Source organism: Coturnix japonica, chromosome 3 (genome assembly GCF_054131305.1).
Source record: "Coturnix japonica strain WE chromosome 3, WE-NBRP24, whole genome shotgun sequence".
NCBI lineage: Eukaryota > Metazoa > Chordata > Aves > Galliformes > Phasianidae > Coturnix > Coturnix japonica.
The window spans coordinates 27905887-27931963 of NC_140665.1; the positions used below are offsets into that span (position 1 = coordinate 27905887).

Here is a 26077-nt window from a genome sequence, read left to right on the forward strand (position 1 = left end):
GCTGCTGGGAAATGATTTCATTTGACTTAGAAGCCTAAGAGGCTGTGGGAATACATGGGGTCAGGGCAGCCTGGCAGTGATCCCAAAGCCACCTTTTTCACCCTGGAGAAACCCAGAGCTACAGTGAAGAACCTGAAGTGCATTTATAGTAGTTATTTCAGCTCACATATACTCTCTAATGTACACATTATTCCAAACCCAGGTTATCAGTGGGTCAAGGATGTCCATGCTGAAGTGATATAAACCTAAAAAGCTTCTGGACTGGCTTCATTTCAATTTGCTTTGTTTTGCTTATGATTATATCTGTTTATAAACTGTCAGCAGATGGGTTGCCTGGCCAAAAAAGCCTTCTGGCTTTTTCAGGTAGCTCACTCACATCATGCCTTTACACACAAGGTCAGTGTCTACTTCCTCAGCATGCTGGCTTTATGTCACTTGACAATGAAGTTATTATTCAGTAATTCTCTCTCAACATGCTTAAAAGCTTGAATATCTAGGGAAAGGAAGTCATTTTGAGTGGTCTTAGATTGGCAAAGCTCTGTCCACTTAGCCTTCTATTTTGCATCCAACAACAAAGAGCATTGTCCACACAAGAGTCTGTAAAAGAAAGTCCAAAATAATCCTTTTCCTTTAGCATCTTCTCAGCTTCCATCACTTTTCCTAGCACTGAGGTAAAGCAAAGAATGGTAAGCAAGATCGTCTGCGTAAGACCTTTCTCAAACTCATTGACACAATGCCACTGCATCCTGCCACTGGAGGCTAACACATGCCTCCTTAGTTCTCTGCCTTTCTAAATAATCTGCATCTCAGTGAGCAGCCCCTCTGGAAGTTAATTAAAAGACAAACTGCAGTACAGATCATTAGTTTGCACATGGGCCAGAAATGAAGGATCACTATGGCCCTGCAAAATTAGGAACAGATGCCTAAACAAATCTCTAAGCAGGTCTAACTAGCAAGCCTTGGCAACAGATCTTGTCTGGTACAGAGCACTGCTTCACTGCGACTCAGGCAAGAGAAATGATTCTGGCTCTCTGCTGATTTCTCATTGTGCAATGTTATCAGTTCAAACAAAGCGTATTCATTGAGAACATAGAACAGGCAGAAAAATGTCATTCCAGGCCTTTAATTCGCAGTCAAATTCTCACCTGCTTTGTAGATCAAATCAAAAGTTATGCAGCTGGAAGCAGAAATGGGGAAAAGTGACCAACAGCCTCCTGCTCACAGAAGTTTCTATCTGCAGAGGAAGTGCAGCATAAGAATTCCTGTACATCCATCTGGCCCTTGTCAGTAATACCTTGAAGTACCTCACTGAGTATCTTCCTGATTTTATCCTGCGCTCCCCATGTGTGTGAGATAGGAGAACTTTACATAACTATCTATTTCTTGGCTTTCCATCTCAACATTCCTGCAAACTTCTCGTGGCTCTGAAACCTCGACAAGTTTTCAAAACCCAGAGAGGTTTTCTAAGATTTGCTGCTACCATTAGCCCTTTTTGTTCTGGTACATTTCTCTCTCTCTCATTTCTCCTACTTGTCCTCCATTGATTTTGGAATCTCTTTAAGCCAGGCGCTACATTTTAGGTCAACATGTACAGCAGTTATACATCTTTAACCACTTACAGCATCTCTTCATATTGGAAGTAAGTAGCTGCTTGACAACAGTGCTCAGACAGTCTGTGGTGCCTGGTGCCAGCACGGTGGCTGGAGAGAGGATGTAGAACTGTGAGGTACACATGAAGGCAGCTCTCTTGAACCTGTAAACATATAATGGTCAGCCCTAGGGAAATAAGCCCTACTAAATAGGAGAAGTCTTTCAGTGTCTTTTCATCTGCTCAGGGGACAATAAACAGGCAAAAGGTGGAAGGTGAGATTGTTATGACCAACTCAACAGAGCATGGAAATCTTTGGAGAGGCAGAGATATTGCCTTGCTATGAACATGGCTCTCTCAGCTAAAAAGATAGAAGAGAGAGGGAAAGAGCAAACTTTGGATGAGCTAGTCAACAAATGACCACTTTCTATTTCCTAAGGAAAAAAATACCCCAAGGAAACTACGTAGCTCAGTGTCTTCTAAATAGCAAGCAAGAAGAAAAGGAAGAAGAACTAGAGAAGTATTTAGATAGCTCTCTTTTTTTTTTTTTTTTTTTTAATAATGGAAAATGATAACATACAAGGAAAGGGATAATAAGATTAGGGTGAGGTGTGATGAGGAAAGAGAACTAAAGCCCTTTCTGCAAGTAATGTCAGAAAAGCAGGTGAAAAAGTAAAACAGATTTGAACTATGTTGGTAAAAAGCTATCATAAAACAGACATGAGTCAGAAGAGCAGAATTCATCCGTGTGCAGTGGCAGAGACAAGCCATACCTCCAAATGGGAGGAGATCTGCTGGAGTTTATAAAGGCTGCTCAACAGTGCTTTTTCTCCCCTTTCCCATCTAGGTCTCTACTGCCATTGACTGTGAATTCAAAGGTTTATGAGATCAATAGCATACTGTGGAGGAAACCATGCATACACCCCAGTATGGAGGTGAGTCTCAGACAGGGAATCTCTGGAGCTAGGAGTTAGAAGAGTTTCTACAGTTCAGACATTATAAATGAGTGATCAGCTCTGACTTTGAATCTCTATGGATCACTACTGCATGCTTTGGAGAGATCAGACTGACTCTGTTCCAGAGCGACATTTAGATACATGGGGAGAGGAACATTTTCTTGCAGCAGCTAAATCCCTAGGTATTTGCATAGGTATGTTGCAACAAAGATGAATCTAGGGGACTCTGGCCTTGGAGAGCTTATTTTTCAGCTGGTAAAATGAGATATAATGTTGCGAAGTTGGCATAAAATCTATCAGACTCAAGTGTTAAGATTCTTCTAGAGTAGTATTTTATGCTGAGCAAGGCGATGGCAGTAGACACAATACGCAGAGAAACAATGATGCTGTTTTGTTACTACAGCAATAGTAGGTTCACATTTTCTATCATGAAGAAAGATACAGTTAGAGTTACAATGGAAGAGCATTTGGTGGAGAAGCTACTAAGCGTGGCTCATGTGCCAAATTCCCAACAAGCATAAATCAGTAAAGCCGTGCTAACTTGCGTTGACTTACAACAGCTGATAAATGGAAATATTTCTGATTCATTTAATTGGGAGAGAAAAAATATATATCTCAGGGATACTCTTTAGCTGAGCTAAAAGAACTGGGAATGTGTTTCCAATGCTGACAGTTTCTTAGATATAGGACAGATTTTTATTTATTTATTTGTTTTTCCCTGGGTCCTATTCATATCCACAAAAGCAGCAGTTTGCAAGAGCAGACCTTAGGCTGAGGAAAGCTATGAACAGAGTCCTCAAGCACAGGATGTCTTCAAACAAGCGAAGAGTTGAAAATGCGCAACTGGTTCAGAGAAGAAATCCAAAACAATGATGTTTTCACTGCAGTAAGCGAAAGGGCTCACTTGACATCTGCCATTATGAAAACACAAAATGCCACAAATCCCCAAAGGCTGAGCACATGTAATTGGACAGATAGCAAATAAAGCAGCTTGGACATTGCATTAGCACAAGCTGCTTAGAGAAGAGCTTTAAAAAGGAAAATCATGACTGCAAACAAACAGAGACAATAAGTGAGAGAGAGGTGGGCTGCTGAAAAAGGTAGAACAGAGCAATAAGTTGCTAGAATAGACAAAAAAGGGGCAAAGTCACAGAATTTCAAAGGACAGACAAGAATCGTGTCTGGATTTAGTAGTGTTCAAAGGACCAGTGCCTTTGCTCTGTGTGAGTGAACTATGTGTATCTGCCAGTGCCAATGAAGGCATACTGTAGAGTATGAACTGAGGATCTGACCCAGCAGGCTCTAAATAGCCCTCCCAAAGTGCACCCTGTCACAGTTTGCATTAGACTCATGGCAGAGTAAAACAGATAACAACAAGATGCTGGATAATGAGATGCTAACAAGGACTAGAGTGTTCAGAGGTGCCTTTGAGGCTCGTGCTGGGATGAAAATTAAATAACCCTTTCCTAACTAAACTTCATCCCTTTGTTCAATACAAGGCTTTTTCTGCATTTCAGGATATGCTGTTCAGGCTCAAAAGCTCAAGGGAGACATAAAAATCCAGTTTAAATGACCAGAAGGTATATACTTAGCTAATACTAGTGATGCCATAAAGACATTGTGCTTCACTTTTGCTTTATGTAAAAAAATGAATATCTAGTAGTGTACTGGTGTTTATACTGAAATAATTCAGTAACATTTTAGTAGGTTAATGAAATGTAACCTGTTTTATCTTCTTCTTGCCCTCAGAGATCTCATGAAGAAGCCAATGTTTTGTTAGAAATTTTGGAAATGCTATGACAACTAGCGAGGGAGATAAACTACCTCCACATCAGAAAATAGCATCTTTCTGGCAATCTTATCAAACAGAACTACATAGAGTAGCATAAAAGTATACGTGAGCTGAACAACTAATGAGGAGTTGTTTACGTGTATAAAAAAGACAGCTGAGAGGTCTGATTTCTATAGATGCACAGGATATTGAAAACACACACAAACTCCCAAATATCATCAGAAATGTCCCTTTCACCTCCAGGAAAGGAAAGGCTTAATGCAGAATTTTGGAGACCTGTTAATAATCTGTGGCTAGGGAATACATAAAAATATACATATATTTATACATACATATATGTTTGTATAAAGCCTTAAACCCTGTATAGTGACAGTAATGTAAAGATGGTAGTAAATTTCCAAAAGGTTATTTACAGGGAAAACCCACCCATATGGAAGCCTTCAGTCTGCTGGGAAACACTGAAGCAATCTCCACCAGGGAGCAGTCTCCAAGAGATGCTGCCTTAGTGGTGGTCAGCCCTTAAATGAGGTCTAGAGGGAGTGGAGTCAAGCTCTACCCCTTCTGGGAGTACAGCTCAGTTACTCTCACCTGTGCTCCCACACTTGCCTCAGCTGATTAATCCGAGGTTCAGGCTGTGATTACCAATTTCCCATACAAACCCGATGTATCTCGTCTTACTGAAAACATTCAGCACCTTGACAGCAGCTCCTTCTGTAAGTTCTTAGCACCATAGAGAATTATTTCTCAGAGAAATCTTTCTTTCAGAATGTCATTTTCTGAATGGTTTGTACTGAACATAAAAGAAATTGTATGGTTTTTGGATGCAAACATAGACAACTTGCTCTAATTTATACTTCTTGAAAAGTAGATTTAAAGCAGTTTAAATGAAAGTGAAATCTGGTTTGCTGAGTCAAAGAAGTACGAAGACTACCAAAAAAACGTTGAGGTACCATCTGTGTCTTCTCCCAAAGAGAATAATTACAATTTTTCTGCATATGGAAGGAAAGATAGATAGCTTTGAAAGTGTAAAGAAGAAATGTGATAAGCACAAAATAGAGAGTATCAAGCAGTGGCAAGGATAAACAGACAGAGCTCAGGTAGCATCAGTTTCTGTCACAAGGTCTTTTAGACCTTATTTGTGCTGCTTTTGTCACAACATTTGTAGGCTGCAGAGAGGCTCTAGGATACTTAACTAACCAACCAAAGAAACTATGCATTTGAGGCATAAGCTTATATGCTTATGGAAAGTCTGAAGGTAAGACAGGTGAAAGAGTGATCTGCACATCTTAGTGAACCCTGCCTGAATATCTAATAGCACCTGAGATACATTGGAGCTTCTGGTGTCCGAGACCAGAGCCATGACTAATCCAGTTGAGCCTATTCCTTCCCATATCTGGAACCACTGCTGCAGAGTTAACACCTCTCGGTCATTGACACTGAGGTTAAAGTAGCTTATCCAGAAATAGTTTCTGTACAAAAATGCAACGGCCTGTATCACAGTTTTATACTTCAGAATATTAGACTTTATTTAAAAAAAACCTGTAATGTTTCAAACCTGTTGTTCATTGTTTGGTATGGAAAAAGAAGAGCTTGAGGAGAAACATCTAAATTACAGCCTACAGCAATGTTAGTCTCTTACACTACTTTATTTCAAAGTAGTCAGCCCTGTGCTCCTAATCATGAAGAAAGCTGCAACTGCTCATCTCCATCTGAGTTTTCAGCTGAGTGCTGTAAAATACATTAGCATTGCCACCTGGTTGAGTCAGGAAAAGAGAACTGGGAAAGTTCTCTGTTTGTGATGATAGGCAGACTGTACTTTAATACTGAGTTGAATAAGAGGAAACCTCCCAGGGAAAATTCCTGAGAATTCCTTTTCTTGAGACTGAAGGAGAAAGGTATTAGAAATTCACCAGATCTTCTGGGACTCGTGATAAGATGCTATTAGCAGTCAAGATAAAGCTCCCACAAGAGAAGAAGGGATTGTGTTATTCCACTGAGCTCGAAGCCTCTCTAAAGACTAAGGCCTTTTTTGAAGCCTCGTGATCAGGTATTTGTACAACACTCACAGGGGAGGTGATGTGAACAGCATTGTATGATCTGATTTAAAATACTGGCTCTACGTCATACTCACTTTGAAGCTTTTTTTTTTAAAAATCCATCTCATTGTAAGAAGTTAAAGCAAAATTTAAGCCTACTCCAGCAATTAAAAAAAATAATAATTTATTGTTTTAGCTGGAGATTACCATTGAATATGTATTTGCAGGTATAGCCAGCTAAGAGAACTAGGATGTCAGAATTTGCTAATAGTGTAATAATTACTGGAACGATACTGCTATGCTACGTAGTAGCATTACTATAACACCATTATGTTACCTTTAATAATTACTGCATGTTAATAACATATGTGGAAACAGAGTCAATAATAATACCAGTCACTGCCACAAATAGTATGACTGTGTTTCTAATGCAGGTAATCCTTCCTTCTCCTCTCCCCAGGTAAATTTTTGAAAAACAGTGTAATTTTTTACCAGGGAAGGGCTAGTTGAAGTTAGCTCCTCAGTTGTTTCAGGTTGAATGTGCAGCTCCTTGAACAGGAAACTTGATTGTTAGATTAGTAGGAAAAGCAAAAACAACAAAAAGGTCTTTTTCAGTATTTGATGTAAAATACTGTTGTTGCATGGGGAGTATTGTTCCTAACTCAACAGGAGCCTGGAGCTGCTGCCTTGAGCAATGATACGACCTCTCTGATCAAGGTAGATAGGAGGCATCTTGGTACAGAACATAACTTCTCAGCTCCTACTGAATTCTGCTGAATGAAAATAGACAAACTCTACCTCGGTTCCATGAGGATTCCAAACTCAGCAAGAGCTAGAGGAAGGTAAGGCTGTACCTCAAAAGAAAAAAGAAAGGTGCGTCTCTGTTTCTCTGCCTTATATACAGCCAGCTCCTCCCCTCGCATGTGCAAAGTACAGATGGATCCTCAATTCGTCACACAGCAGCTGCCTGGGATTTGTTTTCCCTTTAAACTTCTCCTGGACAAAAGGTAGGAATCCAGCTCACTGTGTGAGTTGGTAACTTCTACTGTGTTTATTCTTCTTGCACTATGCCTCCTGTTACAGGCATTCCACCAATCAGTGCACGTTGCTCGAGGGATTCTATTATTGTAATATAAAATTAGAAGATTATCCTCTGCACAGTCCTATGGCATGCATCTTGCAGGCTACAATCTAATCTAGCTAGCAGGTAGATCCATACAGGGGTCAAGAGCTTAGCTCGTGCTCAGAAAGAGCTCCCTACCCTCCAGTTCATTTCCTGCTGGCCAGAAGGCGCGTTGCCAGAGTAGAGAGAGCTTGAGGAATGATTTCTTGCCCTTGTCTAAGCTACAGATAATGAGGAAGGTCTTTAGTCTCCGGGGCTGTCAATCTGGCAACTTCTCATCTGCATTAAAATTGGTCAAAAGATGTTTTTAAAAGAAAATATAATGAGGGGATGCACTTAGGAAAATGAAAAGCTTGGCTGCTTTTTTATCGCTCCTCAGGCACTTTGTGTCCTTCTCTGATGAGAGCTATTGTCATTCAGGGCAGCTCAACGGCTCCTCGTGCTGGGAGTAGATACGGGTTTGGCACTTTCCTCTCTTGGTGACAGCCAGATATACACTCTGTTCATTTCCTCCCAGATAAGCTTGCCATCCTGCCTTAGCAGCTTCTCATATTTCATGTGGCTTGTCAGATAGAAGCCCCTAGTAGAGTCCATTCATGGAGATTATTTTTTGCTTTGGCCTTATATTAGCAAAATGAATTTCCACATTGCTTTTCCCTCCCCCCATTCTTCTTATTCCTGGCTAAGAATATGGATGTTGTAGCACCTTTTATCCAGGGTTCTTCCAAGTGCTGTTAGAAATGCTGATGAAGTCTTGCTACTCCCATGCATAATCTGTGTGTGTTATTATATGAAGGCGTAACTTGGGTCTGAATAAGTGGGCAGTCTTACTTTCAGAAGTAGTAGCTGCCTTCTATTTCCGTAGGATGTTCTTGACACTGTGGTCAGGAGTGATATGACTGGGACTACCAAGATAATCCATGACTGCTGTAAATAGCAATTGGAGATCAAAACTAGATACTCCTCCCTTATTATTATTATTATTTTTCTTAAGTGCAGTCAATTCACACTTTGAGATAAAAGGGAACATGTTATCACTTTTTTTTACAGAATGTCATAAAGAATCGATGTCTGCCTCCAGAGGCAGAGTTTGGTGCACATGTGAATGGAAATAACTGAGCAATGCCTGGATGCAGCATCAGTTACTATGGAAGGAAAGTGCTGCTTGGAGAATGCTATGGAGATATCAAATCTTGGCAAGATAAATAAAAGCCACATGGCTGTAGAGAAGAAAGTAAAGGCTGGAAAGGTAGCATTATAGCATTACTTGTGTGTGTTATACTCTTCCAGAGAAATGAAAATGTGCGCTGGTGGCCATCTTGGATTTTCTGATACATATATTTAATGGAAAACTACCATTACTATTTGCTATTGGAATATTTCTATTCATAGCAAAACTTTGCCTGGAAATGTGTGTATGCAGTGTTGTTAATTGATTTGGGTAAATTGCTCAGTCTGCTCTCTATTGCCTATTTTGTCTCAAGTACTTGTTTTTCAAGATGATACTTTCTGACATAAACTGGAGTGAAGGAGGAAGGCCCCTCATGGCTGTTCTCCTTTACTATGTGTTGGGAACTGCAGTGAGTGCTGGTCTGTTTTCAGGCAGAAGACCTCAGCCCCTTGCCCTTGGAGAAAGAACCCCTTTTGTGAAGCCCCAGTACTGCAGAGTGCTGTCTTCTGGGGCCAGCACTGGGGTGGAGAAGGATAAAATGGGGTAAAGGGGAGTGGCAAAAACCTGCCACCTTGCTAGGAAGATATGATGAATACTGCAACTGAATCTCTCACGTAATATGGCAATAATGGTCCTATAAGAAGCAGCACACAAACTGAGTAGTCAGGATAAGCCCTGTTAACAAGTTCTGCTCCATAATTATTCAGTCAATATGCCATCAGATTATAAAAATAACTTTTTCATGATGGTTTTTGTGCCCACACTGTCACAGAGTGCTACTGTTCTTCTCTAACTGAAGATCGTAGAATCACAGAAACACAGAATATCCTGAGTTGGAAGGGACCCATAAGGATCACCGAGTTCAACTCCTGGCTCTATATAGCACCACACAAAAATCAGACCATATGTCTGAGTGTTATTCAAACACTTGTTGAACTCTGGCAAATTCAGTGCCATGACCACTTCCATGGGAAGGCTGTTCCAGTGCCCAACCATGCTTTAAATGTAGAACGTTTTCCTATCCCCCCAGCTGCCCCTACCCTGACAAAGCTCCGTGCTGTTCCCTTGGGCCCTGTTGCTGTCACAGAGGGCAGAGCTCAGTGCTGCTTCTCTGTTCCCTGTGAGGAGCTGTAGGTCACCAAAAGCCTCCTCTCAACTCCTCTGCTTTGGGCTAAACAAATCCAGGGACCTCAAGATGTTTGCACATCTTGCCTTCTGGACCTTTCATTGTTTTCATAGCCCTCCCTTGAACACTCTTCAGTAGTTTTATGTCCTTTTTGTACTGTGGTGCCAGATTTTCCAAAATGCTGGTTGCTTGAGGGTTGACTTTTAAAGACATGGAACACCTGTAGTTACATGTAAAGTGAGAGAAGTTAGAACTAAGCTCAGCCTGCCTCATTATATTCAGCCTTTTTGTCTGAATGTTTGTCTTGCAATCACTCTGAAAGCATTTGCTGTTTGTTTGAATGCAGATGGCCGTGTGAATAGGTTTGAGAAGTTGAGCATTATTTTCCTGTCTGACTTGTCTACACTCACTGTGAGGAAAACTTTCTTTATTACTGGTACACCAGTTAATTGACAGAACACATCAAGAATGACAGGAGCAGACAATAAAAAGAAAGTAACCAAAGCAGATAATAGTCACTTTTCAACAGCATCGGTGTCTTTCCCTGCCTATAAAGGTGGGATGTTCTGAATGAGCTACTCACTACAATAGAACCTATTACGGGGAACTATGTCTGCCCTCATTAAGGTACCCTATGAAGACATCATAAAGCGGAAACCAGATTATCTGAGCTCGAGGGCAGACTAGTCTCTACCAGAACTGAGGAGGGGTGAACTGCACACAAAGTGGCAGTGACCATGCTGAATGACTTGGAAACTCTGGCTAGGAGCAGTGTTTGCACTGGCCATGCCAGCCCCAAGTAGGCTGGGTGTCCTTCCTGCTGGGAAGGTGCTGAGGATATCGTGTGCCATCACAGAGAATTAAGGAATCCGTCAAGAAACCAATCTGGTAAATACCCAATTTTCATCTTATTCCTTCTTTTCTATGCTGTGCATAGCAAGCAAATATAATTTAAAAAGCAGTTTTCTTTGTAGAAGAGTATGGAGTTTTACAAACTAATACCTTTGAGTGGTGTAGCTATTCCAGCCGTGTTTGAATTTTAGATGTAAGTCTTTGATTGTCTTTAAAAGTAACTGCCTCTTTATGTTTAGCTACAACTACAGTGCAGATCCACACTAGAGGGTAGATATCTCTCCATGGTGGTTTTCCATACTTGTTTCACCTTTTTTTTTCTTCTTCCTTAAGGACTTCTTACTTACTGTTCCTGTGGACACACAGCAGTGCGGGAGAACATAAACAGGCAGAGCCCATGACTCTCAAAGGAACAAGATCTAGGCATAGGCATTGTCTCTGTTCTCCAGGCAGTCTGCCAGCCTAGCTCCAAGATTTCTCAGCTGCAGTAGTTTAGACTTTGTCAGGGATGAGTGACTTCGGAGCTGGGTGCTGGCCAAACCACCCTAGGCAGCTCATTGCACTAATCCAAAACTGTAATTGGGTGGTAGGAGGGGGCAGTGGGAGAATGTTTTATCCCCACCACAGTCATGAGTTTTTGTTAATTTAGGATTATAAGAATAATGAACAAACCCAGAAGCTTGTCTCCTTTGTTTAGTTAGTTTTGGGGCTGCAGCTAGCAATCCATTATTGTCTATGTGATGTGTTCCCAGTCCAGCTTCTTATCAGAGGTGCTTAGCTATGCAGTGCACATAAGGATGCCCATCAGTATTGATATATAGATTCCCAGCACATCTATTGTGTTTTACATGCCTTGCAATTAGCTTTTACTTTATCTACTGTGTGCCTACCTTGCTGTAAGTGTGCCAGGAAAAAGAAAAGAGTCACACTGGGAGATGGAGGATGAATAGGTCTGAAGAATTACTGAGGGAAAGTAGAAAGCAATTTGCACTCTGATGAAAGCAATGCAGGGCCAAATTCTGCCAAATTCTGATGCAGTGTAGAGCAGCTGTAGCTCTGTACTGCCCAGAATGAAGCCTGCTGTGGTGAAGCAATATCAGGAGTTCAGTGAGGTGAAGCGTCAGAATGTGCATGTTGGAGCAATACTGTGAACTTTCAGAAGCGTTGCTGGCATGCTACAGTGATCACAAAGCTAGCAGAAGGGAAGAGGCATGAAAAAGGAATGGAGAGGACAGGAACTTGTCTTAATGCTGTGAAAGAATGAATTCAGACCACAGCAGTTGGTGTCGGTGAAGGCAGATAACCCACCAAAATAGGCCTGATCCAGGGTGTCACCGTCAGCTCCTTCACAGTCCCCGCAGATTTCCTCTGTGGATCCTTGTCTTTCCACCAACCACCGGAGTACCCATGTGTCCCTCATATGGGTTTCTTATTGCAGTTGTGGTCTTCAGGTCCTCTGCTAGGAAGTCTCCCAAGTGACCTCAGCAGCTTGCTGTTTGCTTGCTTACATGAAGGAGGACCTGGCAGAGGCATGGATACAGACAGGCACTTTCTGGGCAAGTGGCACTTCTCCATCCAGGCCCTTTCCTCCCTGATAGTATGTCTCATGTTCACTATGCTTAGTGAGATAAACTAGATGATATTACTAAAAACTCCGTGCTTGCTTATTTGTGGAGGAATCAGATTCAGGTTGTTATTTTACAGACTTAATTCCATACACCGCAGTTACCCAAGATTCAACTACCAGGTTCTCACTGAGGTGTAAACCTCAATAGACTCCAAGGAGTTTGATGACAGTTGAAGGTCTAGCTGTCAGCCTTAGCTCTGCTGAGAAGCTCACCCTGTGCTCCTTACATGGTGTTCAGACTGCTCCTGGGGACAGAGCAAGGTGACCTTCTGCTGACTGGATGCAACCCTTTTGCCTTTTTGCCATCAGCAGACAGTTGGCAGGCACAGCTGTGCTGCCTTTAGCTCCAGCTGCCATACACCCTCAGAAAGAAGAAGGAGAAAGGGGCCGGAGGGAGTAGGGAAAGGAGTAAGTACAGCTGAAAGGAGTGTTGCTGCATCTATTTTTTCCACTTCTATAAGCTTCTACTTTTTCTGTACATCTTTTAATTTGTGCCAGGGTGAGAGAGCTATAACTGGCTCCATCTGGCCCTCTCCCTTTTAATTACTTCACTGCCACTGTTTTTCTTTTGTTGTTTGTTACCATTTCACAACATTCACAACCCTGAACACTGATATAAGGAGTGGCTTCTCTTGTCCACAGGAGACAAATAATTACTATACAGAGGAGAAAAGGGCGAGTGGCCAACACATGAAAAGTGGGGGAAAGAGTCATGAGAACAGGTTGGAAAAAGTGCCGGGAAGTCAGTGAGTATATGCAGGGAGATATTGCCTCAGTAGCTTTTTTTCCATAAAGAAAGATTCAGTTCAATTTTACAAGCATTACAAGCCTTCATATTATTATCTAGTACATAGTACATGAAACATCCACCAAATTATCTAAAGGGAAATAAATCTGTAAAAGTGCATAATAAATCCCACTGCAACATCTTCAACAGCCTTCTTAACTGCCAAGGACTATAAGATTACACTTATCCAAAGACAGAAATAAATAAATAAACAAATACCATATTAATCTTGAATTCTACTAATAAATCTACTTCAATTTCAGGCAAAAAAAATCAACAAAACAATAATTCAATATTTCTGTTTCTTCTTGTTTTAAAAGTTCTCCATCTGGGTCAGATTACAAACAAAATCAGTGTATTTTAAATGGAAAAAATAGAAAAGAAAAAAGGAGGCATTGTTTTTGGAGTAGCCTTTAAGTTTTAAACCCAAAACACTGTACATCTGATGATCATTCGGAGCCTGCTTAATATTTGTTAGTAAAGACTGAACTTGTACAGAAAGTGGTTTAGGGCTTGGATTACTCAACTTTCAACTCATTTCTATTACAAATTGCCTCAATAATCCTGGTCAAAATCCTGAAAGGTTGAAGAAGATGAATCTAAGAGAGGCATTTAGATGCGTAGGTGTCCTTTAAAGAGAATAAGGTAGTCTCCAATCAGCATTTAGTAGTCAGTACAAAATTTTGGACACAGGACCTGTCTGAATTTCTTCCTTTTAGTGAAGGGCTGCACAAGGAGTATTCCCTTGGGTAAATGATACCAAAGTCCTCTGAGCAGTTCCATCATTTCTAAACTGCTGCCTCTGCTCTCCAGAGCTGGCAAAATGTCAGACACCTGGATCTGATATTCTTGTGGGACTCAATCCCACACAAAGCTTATCACCTAAGGGTTGATCTTGAAGCAGCTGGCCTACAGGAAGACACGGGTTACAGATGCAAAGAAGCAATTGTCCTCTTCTCTGAATTTGTTTTTCTCTGCATACATTATGCACTCTTAAGTTATATTTTGTAGTCTCAGAGGTAGATGTTGTGTAGCTGTTTTGTATTACTTGTTTTAATTTGTCAACTAACTACTGATTCTATTTCCACAGAACCTTTTTCAGATCTCTTCACTTGCACTGACTGCATTGGGTCTATATCTGTCCTTCACTGTAGGCAGCTCTTTTTTATTTCTTGTGTCCCATAATGTGCCTTTGCTGTGTCTTATTTCATGTGAGGGAGAGGCCAGCCAGCCATAAGTTCTGTTCTCACTTTTCTGTCACCGCCTTTAAAATGGAAATTACCACGCTCTCCTGACTTGCAAACATATTATGGGGATAATGTACTGAAAACCTTTAGGTACTGAAGCTGTTTTCACAAAAGGACCTATAAGGGTTTCTAAAGCTTGGCAAAAAAAATGTCATCTTTTATAGCAGCAGTTTGTTGAATGAATCTCTTTATATCATCACAGAAGATTTTGCATTGTCAAAGGCCCTTTTAAACATGAATGCAGGACATCAAAGCCAAGAGAAAAATCTCAACAGTGCTGATTAAAGACAAATTATCAAATATTAGTTATTCCTTTAGTGGTGGTCTTTACATTTCAAACTCAGCGTCTGACAATTGTGTTGATTCCTGCTGATCGTTTCCTTGCCTTTCCTGAAATATTGATATTATTAAAAAGAATATTTAATTCATAAATCTCTGTTGTACTTCAATAGCCTAGTCAAACAGATCCTTTTTTTTCTTTAAGTAATGTATTTCTTACATAACTTTAAAAAAATACTTGGTCAGTTAATATTCTGGGCTGAGGATTTTCACTCAATTTAGACTGTAATGTTAAGATCTAAACAGAATCTGAAAATATTATTCTTCTGATGCTGCAGCATTTCTTTCCCTAATCTCCTGTGCCTGCTTACTCCTTCCAAATGGCAGACTTAACTCATTCTCAGCTTTGACTTTTCTTTAATCATTAGAGCTGGGTGGGAAAGTGTTTTTATATTATTTCACTGGGGTTCAGTGCAGACATAAACATCCAGCCAGGAGAGTCCAATTACAAGATCATACACTTGTAAAGTCTTTTCATTACCTGTGTGAACACTTCTATAGTCTCTGATTGAGGCCTCTACACAATCTTCTAGTGAAAATAATCTAACAGGGTCCATTTCATTCCAACTACAAGCCTGCATTTTACTGCCAATAAAGTCCTCTTACCCAGAAATGGATAGAAACATCTGTCCTTTTTCCCTTATGAGAGCAGGATAAAAAGAAACCCTTCTGCAAATGAAAGTGTCCCCAAGAGCCTTGCCTGGGAAATGATAGATGTGTGCCCCTCAATAACTCTGAATTTGAGGGGAAGAACAATCTGCTTATCGGAGATTAGGTGTGATGAGAGGATACTGAGAAAACTGTTTATGAAGACAGGGAAAAGAGAACCGACTTTGAAAAGGAACAGTAGAAAGGACTGTTGAACAGCTTATGCTATGCAGAAATGAATGATCTTACATGATCTCATCTGAATATTTTAGTGGTATTTAGGAACATCTATGTGAGGTTAGAGAGTTGCTCAGAAAGCTGTACTTTTGGTATATAACTGGCTGCTGAGTTTGCTGTGCACGTAGCAGAACCAGAACTCATCTCAGTTTTAGTTAGAACCAGTTTAAAGGAACAAAGCCTGGAGTGTCGTACATACCTATAGCTGGCATCATTGAGCCATTACAATGACCTTGGCATTTTCCCTTTTCAGAAAACTTCTTGGTCTGCTTTTAGGAGCGAGAAGGTAATAAAATTCATATGCAAACTCCTAAGCTTCCTGTTAAGGACTTGCATGCTGGAAGAGGCATCATGGTTTCTTGCATCCTTATATTGATAGTTTCACTTGAGGTGGATGAATGTTATGGGAAATCATCAGCACCCTTACACCTTCAGTAACAGGGATGGTTTCTTCCTCCACAATTTAGGATATATTTATTGTCATTTTCATGTGTTTGTAACACATTTTATCCCATGCTCTTTTTTCTTTGGTCTGGAAATCCATGTTATGTCTAGACTATATTTGGAATATTTCAAATGTATCATATATTTGTTCTGCTTTCTGTTTTTCCCCACAAACTGTGTTGCTCAGCTCCAAGCCTGTATTTTTTGTGTCCACTACTGAGTTGGTGTCCCCAGTACCAGCCCGTACCCTGTGTCTTATAATCTCAAACCTGTGTTCTTCCTCTGTTCCTGCTTTCATGGCATATGCTATTATACCAGATCTGCACGCCTCCACATTGTAGCTTCACAGTAGTCATAAATATTTAATTACACATAGAATAATTAATTGTAGCTGCTATCTATACAAATTATGGCTTTAGTGTACAAAGATGTTAAAAAATAAAACAACACAAAGAAAGCAGCTTTATAAAAACTGCTGTAATAGCTGGAGAAGGTAAGATAAAACTCCCAGCAGCTTGAGACAAATTCAGACAAAGAAAACTCAGCTTTGAGTTTTGTCAGCACAAAACCTGTGAGCTGTTCCTGGCAATAGTGGTGTTCTCTTTATTGCTATATAGATCTTCAGTAGCATTTACTTCAAGCAATCTTTGATTAACTTTTGAACTCACAGTTTATTGTTATTGCTGTATAACTGCTAAGCATGGTTATGAGCAAAGATACAGCCAGCAATTTGAAAGAAATTAACACAACAACCACAATAAAAATCAGCAGAATAGTAATTTATGCTAAAATGAAGTGATTCATGATGATGAATAAAACAGAAATCAGTAGAAGGACAGTGACAGTTTGTGAAGAGGTATATAATGGGGTTGGTGAAGGTAAACACTTCCACATTGCACAAAACCAATATATTTGCCAATTATTTTATCTACTACCCTTATTAGCTCCAGAAAGACTTAAAGGTCACCAAAGAGCATCTAAACTCTTTTACACCAATATCTTGCTGTCAATGTGAAAAGTGGGCCATCAAATCTTTTACTGCACTGTACAACCTTGGTAGCATGTCAGTAACTGTGCTCAACTCCTGATACTGATATATAAGGCTGGGGCAGCAGAGCATTAGCTGTCACTCCTGACTTGGTAACACCGTTGGTGTTGCAGTAGCATAGCCCAGACTGCAGTGCTAGTTTGAAATAACCAGGGAGATGTGAATACCTGAGTCAGCCTACCTCAGAGCAAGGCAATTATCACTTCATATTGTGTAGCACAACCACAGCCATACATCTGAGATAAAGAAGTCATGAATTGGACTCACCTGAGTTTTCCTTTTCAAACAAAGGGAAGGAGAGTTTCCCTTCACATAAAGGGAAGAATTAAGCATGAAAGCTTAGTCATGCATGCAGGTGACCTTGCTTTTCCTTTCTCCTTTTTTTTTTCTTTTGTTATTTATGAAGGGTATTAGCTCTTTGCTTAACAGGAAAGTGACACAGAAGAAAAACGGTATTGCTTGAATCTGAGAAGAGCTGCAAAAGAACATTACAGAGGTAGGTTTTTCAGCCTTGAAGAGATTTCTTGTTTTATCCCAATGTCTCCTGCTTTTTTTCTCGCTTAACTCACCTCTCTTTCCTCCTGTCTCCCATCTAGACAAGGCACAAATCTTTCTTGTCACCTCCTATTGCCTTACAATCAAAGGAAATTAAGAAGAAAATATTCCCAAGTTGACATGTTTGAGAAGTATGTTTGTATAGTAGAGTTTGGGGTTGGTCTCTGTTAGCGATGTGAACCAGATCATGCATCCAGAAAAATTAATACAAAAAGTTCTTTAAGATTTAAGTGCAGGAGGGGCAAGGTAGGATAAGCTGCCTGAGAAAGAGCTGACAGGTAATATAGGGGAAAACTCTACCTGCAGAGAGCTAGGGAGGAGGCCTTGGGAGACAGATGTACAGTTGCACATCCACCAGAGACAGAGATGTCTGTGAGACTGAGTTAGTAACTTAACAAAGGGCTGAAGCCACAATGTTAAGAAAAAATATCTAAACTGTGGGTAGTTGAGAGAAATTTGCTCCCAAACCATCGTTCACACTTCAGAAGATCTCCAGTTCAGGAACTGGATTACAACAGACCAGAGCAACCCAGGTTAGAGCCAGTTTGAGGTTTCCTCCTCTGGACTATCTCCATCTTGCTCTGATTTAACCAGTCCAAAACCCGTAGCAGATAACCTACCTCTTTTCTCTCAGCCTGTCAGTGTTAGCAGCAGCTCCATCACTGTGTCTTCAAATAGCATCCAGAACCAAGGGCAGAAATGATACCCGGATTCCTTTTTCACTTTTCCTCTCACTGAAAATTTACTCACTTTCTGTTCTCTGATTAATTAGTACAGAATTTTGTCTGATGACTCTTTCCTGTTTCTACACTTAAATCCCAGGGCTACTGAGCTGTGACAATTTAAATGAGTGAGATTTCTGAAAACAGATGAGTGCAATTTTAAACATCTCATTGAAACACATAACCGAATCCTCCTTAAAACTGCCTGCAGGATGGTAGCTTTGCTCTTTGTGGATGGATTGGCATTTCTCTCACTGTAAGAAATCAGATTAACTTAATAACACAATGTCTCTGTTCCTTGTTATGGACTATCTCTAATGGAGACCACTAATAGCCCTCAAGCTGCAGAGGCCTATGCTTTTTCAGGTGAACACAGTCCTGTCATCTTCTAAGCACAAGCTGGCCTATGCTCTCCAGAGTCTCAACCAGTGCCTCAAGGTTTGTGGCAGATGAAATGTTCAGATCTGAATCTCTCTTCCCATTTCATACTTTTTATCTTGGGACAGGTTCAGTTTTTGCCTGTACCTCATTTACACTCAGGTATAATCACAGGCTTTCCATACTCTGAGAGTGTGGGTAGGATCTAGCGATTACAAAAATAAGACTGATGTAACATCTCGGGGAATACTAAAGATGAGACCAAGAAAATGCTGAAGAGTGAGGAGGAGTGACTGATAGTTGAGTCGGAAAGTGTTTCTCTGTGTTCAGCAACTACCTGAATTTGACCTAGCTGGGATTGCGTGGCAGTAGGAAAAATACTTTTTTTTTTTTTTTTTTCCCCATGAAGTTTCTTCAGCAAATATTGCACGGTCATTTCTATTATTATTATTATTATTATTATTATTATTATTATTATTATTATTATTATTATTATTATTATTATTTTCTTCTTATTGGAGGAACTCAACATTGAATATGTCTTGGAGATTCAATCTACTAGAACACCTTGCTAGGAAGAACTTTCTATCTTGATCACAAGCACTTCTTTGAGGTTACAGAGGGATTCAAGAGCATTATTCTGGGATCAATTTCTGTTTTGTCACCTGTAAGTCATCTTCCTTTTCTTTTGCTTTCCACTTCTTAAAGGATTGACTTGTTAAGTACTGGAAGATAGAGTTTACTTTCCCACCTTTGTGCAGAGACCATGGCCATGGGTTCTTGATGGCTCTGGTCTCCAGAGCAGGAGAAATAAGACATGGGCTCTGGCAGACTTTGCATATTATGGTTGCTAGTGTCATAGCCACATTTATCTTGCAGCTTCATACTGTAACTGCTTTGCTGTGGTGCTGGCAAGCATTGCACTGTACTTTCAGGAATGTGTCTGGTGGCTGCACAATGATTTTTTTGATGGCTTAAAGTCTGGGGAATAAAACTACATGACTGTTAGATGAGCAAATACAATAAATGATAATGTGCTGTTACTCATATTTCTTTTTCACTTCAAATACTAGAACTATGACCCACAGGTCCAAGGGAAAAAGACTCAGAATTTTTATTTCTTCTGCTCCTGTGCTATCTCTGGAGACCAGCAGTCTGTAATTGAGGCATTATTCACTTCAGTAATATGTAGTGTTGAACCTACCTCTGTTAGTACTCAGCACCTGAGCCGCACAAGTAGAGCTGCATAGTCAGCAGCAGAGGGAACTCTAATAACAGCCTACAAAGGATACATAAAGTCTGCATCAATAGCTTCCCTTTATGTCTGCACTGGAGATGAGCAAGAAAACAATATACTGATGTAATTTTCAGAAGCATCAAGCATATATGTTTAAACTAAAAACTAGAAAAAATACATATATCCTTTAGAAACAATTGCAATTCTATGTGGGTCAGATGATACATTCTGTTTGTATCTTTGAGCTCTGACTCAATTTAATCCGTTCAGATTTATTTCATAGATAAAGATAATACTCACACATCACTTTGCATTACTAAATGCTGTAGAAATACAAACCAGTGTTTAGTTAATGCATAATAATAATTAGATGAACTGTATCTAGGATTTGGGTTTTTCCTTTTCCTGCTCCTGAACTACCTGCAGACAACAAAATTTTTTTCCTAGTTTGTTTAGTGATTAATAATTTGTTTAAATATTTTTTATTCTGCATCTTTTCTCGGATCAGCTTGACAGAAATATGCAAAATTTCAACAATATGCATATTTTAATTGGAGATGTATTGTGTGTTGTTATTCCATGCTCTTCTGACATGCATGCACATTTCTCTGTTTGCTCCAGTGATCTTATCTCTGAAGTTGCTTGTGAACAACAGGTGGGAAAGAAAATGAGGTGAATTCACTTAGTCATCTTTTCTATTTATATTACAGAATGCTTTAGGACTCCAACATAATTCACGATTCACAAAGCTAGATATTATACTTACACACAGTAGGAGGCAATCCCTACCAAAACACTGCATGAAGTAACTAAATGATTTAGAATGGTATCACTAAATAGCGAGGATAATTTTATTTCTATTTGAAAGCTGGGAAGGTGCGATCCATGAGTTGTGCCCACACCAAGCCTGTCTCTGTGTGAAGGCATTAGATGATACATGAGGTTGCGGCTGTTGCACTCACATCACTGGTCAGCAGGAAGCCCACAGCAGAACTGTCCTTTTCCTCTCCTTGGATTTCTGATGATGTGTGGGCAGTGCAGATAACTGGGAAATTTGGTCCTGAGGGCAAATGTGTATTCTGAGTAATGCAGACATGCTGGAGGGAGGAAGCTCTGGCACCACAAGACATTTGGTTGCTGAAGGAGTGAAGTTGAACATGGGGAGAAAAGGGTGGTGGTAGTGGGTGTTGAAAGTATTGCTTTAATTTGTATTTGTTTCTCACTATCCAAATCTATTCAAATTATTTATAAATTAAATTGATTATCTCCAAATCAATTCCGTTTTTCACACAGAGTTTATTTGTAATTGACATCCCTTGATCTTGATCCACTCCTATTTTTTCACTTTGCCCTGTTGAGGAGGGAGAGAGGAGCTGAGAGTTGCCTTACTGCTAGCCAAGATCAGTCCCCACTGAGTTGGTTCAAAAACCATCTAAATTTTCCATGATGAGAGGCTTCAGGGAGATGATTTCTCACTGGGAATCAGAAGCTTATATCTTTCACTCCCAGCTCTGTCACAGGTAGTCTTTCTTCCTATCCCCCAGATTTTGTGTTCCACAGCTAAGAAGTAGCTCCAGAATCATCTTCTATCTCAGTGGGTTTAAATCTACTGAGAATGCCTTGATGTGAAGGGAAGTGGCAGAGGGGTGTAACAGTGCAGAGGTCCAGGTTGGTTGATCAACCCAAATTTCACTCTTCTGTAGACTGCTGAAATTGCCCCACTTCCCATGCACTGAAAAAGAGATTCAGTGGGCCAGGAGGTGAAAGGAGGCAAGAATACAGTATATGTGTTAGGAAAATTATGCAGGAATGACCCAGCCCCACCTAGTAATAGTTCATATGAGCTATCACAAACCCTTCTATGTACAATACAGAGGGACTTCAACCCTCCCAAGAAAGCCATTAGCTGGGAAAAGTCAGTCTTACTGATACTTCCTTTTCTGGGGTTGGAAATCTTTTATTTAAACACGCCTAAAGGAGCAGCTTAAACAGAAAGGCTGCAGAGATCTCCGATGCATCTTTGGTCTGTGTTTTGGTTGTTGCCCTAGAGCTATGGAGAAGTGGCACTGCGGCTGTTCATAGAGACTCCCCGTGCTGAGTGAGTGTTCACTGCAGAGCTTCCCCACCATTATCTGGAAGAAAATGAATTGCTTTTCCTTTCCCAAACTCTGTTCTGGTAAGCATTTTTTTTTTTTTTTGCAGTGCTTTTTGAATGCAGGTGCTTTGGCCAGGCACACAGAAGACAGTCGATCTTCCAGATTCTGGTGGAACATAAGCCTTGTCAGGACCATATCCTCTCTGGCCAAGATCAGAAACAGAACTTGAAGTGAGAACATTTAAATATTGAAAACTGAGAAACCTCTCAATATGAAGTAGCACATGAGTGGCAGTTTTGAGCATTGCAAAATCTTCCTATGTCCCACTTTAAGTGCTTATGTTCCTTTTTAGATCTCAGCAGAATTAATTTACCCAAGGTCACATAAGGAAAAGAAACTGATTCTACATATCCTCAGCAGTAGCCCAGTTGTTTACACATAAGGTTACTCTTGGAACATCTGTGGAATGTTTTTGATGCTACTGCTGCAGCTCCTCTTCTAAATAAGGGGAAGCAAAGAGTTAGAAAGTACTGAAGCCAGTGACAATAGCAAGCACAGAGAGAAGTGTTTTTGGTAGCAAAAGGAAGAAGAAAGAAGAAGATACGAGGCTGAGACCAGTTCTCTCATGGAGGCAGAAATGTGTGAAATGTAGCTGTTTCTCTCAGTTAATAGTAAAAATGCAGCAGCAGTATCCCTGTATCACAATGGTGAGAAAAGGCACAGGATCCAGAGAGGGCTCCATCAAAAACAGAAAAAAAAAATACAGAATCAGTAGAGCTGGAGATGGTCAGGATCCCTCTACAGGAATACTTTTCTGAAGAGAAGAAGAATATGAATTATCTTTGGTGATGATGGCAGGAAGAGTTTTTAAATATATATATAAATATATATTTGCAAAATGAAGTTGGGTGTTCTGTCAGGAAGTACTGGTAGGAAGCCAGAAATGTTGGGCTATTTTTCTGAACTCAACCTATGAAACTCCTGAACAACTGATAAATATCAATTAGGGTTTTGCTGGGAGGAAGAGTGTAAAATGGAAGCTAAGATATACCCCTACTTTGATTGCAGTTTGTAGTAGGATTCAAAGTGGCTTCTTAGGAGCTTGAGAGCATCTGCTGGCACATTGCAGGTGGTTAACAAGGAAGACTTTCTCCTAACACTGACTGACTAATTATATCTGCACAGTTCGGACTGAGATGTTCTGAGACATCCCTTCACAGGCAGAGCTGGAATGCATGCCTCTGTTATTTGATCTGTACTCCAATATTTATGTTTGGTATTCATGAAAAGGAATAGCAGGTAGAGTCAGAATTAGCACAAGTAAATGCTGGGCCAGCATGGCCCATGTGATCCCCTACCCCCTGCCAGCATTTTAGTTCTACACAGTCATGTGCTAGTGTGTCCCAGCCTCAGCTCCAGTACAGCTGCATTGTGACCTGAATCACCTGCAGTGTTTCCAGTTCAAAGCCCCATTAGTCCTCTGATACCACATCAAAACAGCATTGTAACACAACAGCCAGGGCAGATGAACCCAAGCTGACCAAAGGTATTTTCCTCACTGCATGATGTTGTCCTCAGCAATAAAAACTGGGGAAAGGGAAGAGGAATAGTAGATGTTTGGGGTTATGGTATTTTTTTTCCCCCACTAGGCATGAAGAGCCCTGCTTTCCTGGAAATATCTGAACACCACCCTGCCAGTGGGAAGCAGTGAACAAATTCCTTATTTTGCTTGACTAGAATGTGAAGCTTTTGCTTTACCTTTTAAACTATCTTTTTGCACTTTTACCCTTCCTATCTCTCCCCCCATCCAGCTTGGGGAAGTGTGGATGAGTGGCAGTGTGGGGCAGTGTGCATCAGAGGCTTCAATAAGACTCTGATGTGATGGTTTTGATTTTCCTTCAGGGGAATTGTAATCCATGCAGCATTTGCTTGAAGCTTCCACTGTATTAGTATGCAAAACTGCCCAAGAGGAAAATGTACTGTACTAAATGGTCAGTCCTGCAAGCTCTCTTTCCATCCATCTTTCTAGGAAGACTTACAACCATCCCCTCTCACTTCACTCTGTCCCTGTCACTTGGCTCCCGGGAGTCTTACAGTAGTGGTTTCATTATTCTCATAAAAGTACAGGCAAATATTATTTGTCGAGTGAGTCACTTTGGTTCATATGCTGATTGCTATCTTATCGCAGGCTCCAGTTAGAGCCATTTTAATGATGCTCAGACAGCTAAGTTATTAAAACAAACCCAGAGGCAGCCAAGTGGAAAAGAGCTAGAGTCAGCCAAAGAGACAGGGCTGGAGCACTGCCCTTCTCCTCTGTGTCACTGTGCAGTAGGTTGCAGGGGGTCCTGGTGCATGGGTGCAGTGTTAACATAGGTAAGCCAAGTCCAACTCTGGTTCGTTCCACAAGCATGAATGGTTACTCGGGAAGTACTAAATTCAGTTATTTAAGTAGAAAAGTTTGTAATCAATTCATGTGCTCTCATGTGCATGTGTCTTCTTCTGCCCCTGAGGCTGAGGAGAACCAAGCGAGGACATATCCAGAGATTTAGTGAGGACTTGTACTACTAGAATAGAAGTCATTTGAGGAAGGCGTACGAGGTGATTCTGGTTATCCATCTGTGGGCTTCGCAAACAGTGCACTTCCTACAAGAAACAGGGAAGATCTGTGTTTTTTTATGTATCACAAATGGACTGAGATTTTTACTTGATGCCTAGGCTTTAGATCTAGCTAGACTAAAAGCATCCACTGTTCTGATGGGAAACCATAGCAGACCATAGCATTACTCCAAGATCCTGGCATTCCTTGAGACTGAGGAAAAAAACCCACCTGATCTACCATTGCAGCCCAGCTCTGTCCAAGGTCAAGCCCTGAGCAATTGATAAAGCCCATCAGAGTCTCTGCGGTGGATGTACAAAAGTTTCTGCTGCATGATTCACATGGAAAAGGAGAGAGGGTAGAAGTGAGATGGCTACTTTCCACTTTGTACAAGACTTTAAAAATGTAGCGGACTTAATTAAAATCAAACCTGTGGTTCTACAGGGGAAACGTCCACCTTTCCTCCTTTAACAAAAGACAGTGCTCAGCCTGCAAAATCTTCTCACTTGCACTTCAGGTTTAAGTCCCTTTGTATGTCACAGAGGAAATTCTTTTCCTAGATAATCTCCTTGCTGGCCCATAGGTAATTGAACAGCACATCCACACAGTAAACCCTTCAAAGGAATTACAAGGATTACATATCTCATATTCACCTTGTTTCACCCTCTGCAGATGTTGAATGTGAGCCATCAGTTTCTTCCTAATCCATGTAACTGAGATACGAGGAGTTTTCTGTCAGAAACCTCACCCATTTTCCTTCTTTGCCTAGCAACTGTTTCAGAACTGAACTCAACATTTTATACAAAAGTTAGCTCAAGAAGCAGACAGGGCTATTCAAGAGAGAAATGTGAGAAATAGGTGTAGAAGTAGTCTTAAAGGACTGGAGAAGGAAGACTGTGACTTGATCCGTAGGCTGGTACTCACCATCCCGTCTGTGGGCTAAAAGTCAGATAAACACAAACCCCTTTGCTAGCTGACAACGCACCTTGAGCAAAGGACAAAATGTGGTGACATTCTGCAAGCACTTATTGGCTGTTGATGCAAGGGAGAGCAGTGAATTTAATTAGTGAAGGCATTTCACAGAGGTGAACTAAAAAGTACATTGATTAGAATAGAAAAAAAAAAAAGCTTCCTGAATAGCTTAAGAAAATATCACTAAGAGATCATTAAAGTCCCGTGGCAGCTAAGAAAATATGCAATCTCCTTAGAAACTAGAGAAAAAATGGTATGGCTAGAAGCTGGAAAATCATTACCTACTTTTTTTTTTAAGTAGATGTAGATAGTAAAGAACATCTCGAAGGCAGTATCTTCCCCATAAACTGGATACCTGCACCATATTTAGAAACTAATGCAAGTGGGGTTGCATCTCTGTGTGACAATGCTGTGAGTCTGCTCTTCTCCAGTTTGCAGTAGCATAGGAAGTCTTGCTGTTTTGAGGAGTATTGAAAGACCATGGCACAGATGATGTCAGT

The 26077-nt window shown here is 40.5% G+C and overlaps 2 long non-coding RNA genes across 2 annotated transcripts; both read left to right on the forward strand.

Moving 5' to 3' along the window:
• The first annotated feature begins 2439 nt into the window (after positions 1-2439).
• On the forward strand, positions 2440-13331 carry LOC107311130 (uncharacterized). The gene is made up of 2 exons (XR_014943887.1): positions 2440-2523; positions 7042-13331. It is a non-coding gene; the product is annotated as an uncharacterized LOC107311130 (long non-coding RNA).
• Positions 13332-19067: 5736 nt separating this feature from the next.
• Positions 19068-25471, forward strand: LOC146761338 (uncharacterized). Its single transcript, XR_014943888.1, has 2 exons — positions 19068-21433; positions 21962-25471. It is a non-coding gene; the product is annotated as an uncharacterized LOC146761338 (long non-coding RNA).
• The last annotated feature ends 606 nt before the right edge of the window (positions 25472-26077 follow it).